Raw genomic sequence first — 1,025 nt, 5'->3', positions numbered from 1 at the left:
TTTTTTTTGCAGTTTTTGGCCAGGGCTGGGTTTGAACCCACCACCCTCGGTATATGGGGCAAGCACGCTACTCACTGAGCCACAGGTGCCACCCTTCAGTGAGTATTTTTTTTTTTTTGTACAGACAGAGTCTCACTTTGTTGCCCTCAGTAGACTGCTGAGGTGTCACAGCTCACAGCAACCTCCAACTCCTGGGCTAGGCAATTCTCTTTCCTCAGCCTCCTGAGTAGCTGGGACTACAGGCGCCCACCAGAACACTTGGCTATTTTTTGGTTGCAGTTTAGCTGGGGCCGGGTTTGAACCCACCACCCTCAGTATATGGAGCCAGCACCCTACCCACTGAGCCATAGGCACCGCACTACAGTGAGTATTTTCTCTTGAAATTTCCCAACTCAGTTAGGAAAGGCCCGCATTTTTCTCGTATCAGTAGTGTACTACATTCTTTTCCTGGCTGCTCCCACTAGATTGCATTAAATAGCATCACTTTTGAAAATTTCAGGCTCACACCCCTAATTCCAGCTCTCTGGGCTATGGAGGTGGGAGGATCACTTGAGCTTAGAGGAGTGATCTACTAAAAATAGAGAAATTTGTCAGTTGTAATGGCAGGCACAGGTAGTCCCACTTATGGGGAGGCTGGGGCAGGAGGATCAGTTGAACTGAGGAGCTTGAGATTGCTGTAACTGAAGCTGCTTGCCACAGCAGTCCACCTGGGTAAGAAAGTGAATGGTCCAAAAAAAAAAAAAGTTTGCGTAAAACCATTTAGTTAAATTTCCTAAAATATTTGTTAACAATAGAATCTAAATTATTAGTGTAGATATGTTTATAACATATTACATATGATTAAATAATTTTTTGGAGGCTGTCTCACTCTGTTGCCTTGGGTAGAGTGTGTGGCATCATCATAACTCATAGCAACTTCAAACTCAGGTTTGAGCAATCCTCTTGCCTCAAGTTCCTGAGTGGCTGGGACCACGGGAGGTTGCCACAACACTCAGGAGGATTCACATTTACCTCTTGGCACTGTA

Source organism: Otolemur garnettii, unplaced genomic scaffold (assembly GCF_000181295.1).
Source record: "Otolemur garnettii isolate 467f Iridium unplaced genomic scaffold, OtoGar3 scaffold00212, whole genome shotgun sequence".
In the NCBI taxonomy this organism is placed as follows: Eukaryota; Metazoa; Chordata; class Mammalia; order Primates; family Galagidae; genus Otolemur; species Otolemur garnettii.
The sequence above is the reverse complement of the archived record's forward strand: the minus strand, read 5'-3'. Positions refer to the sequence as shown.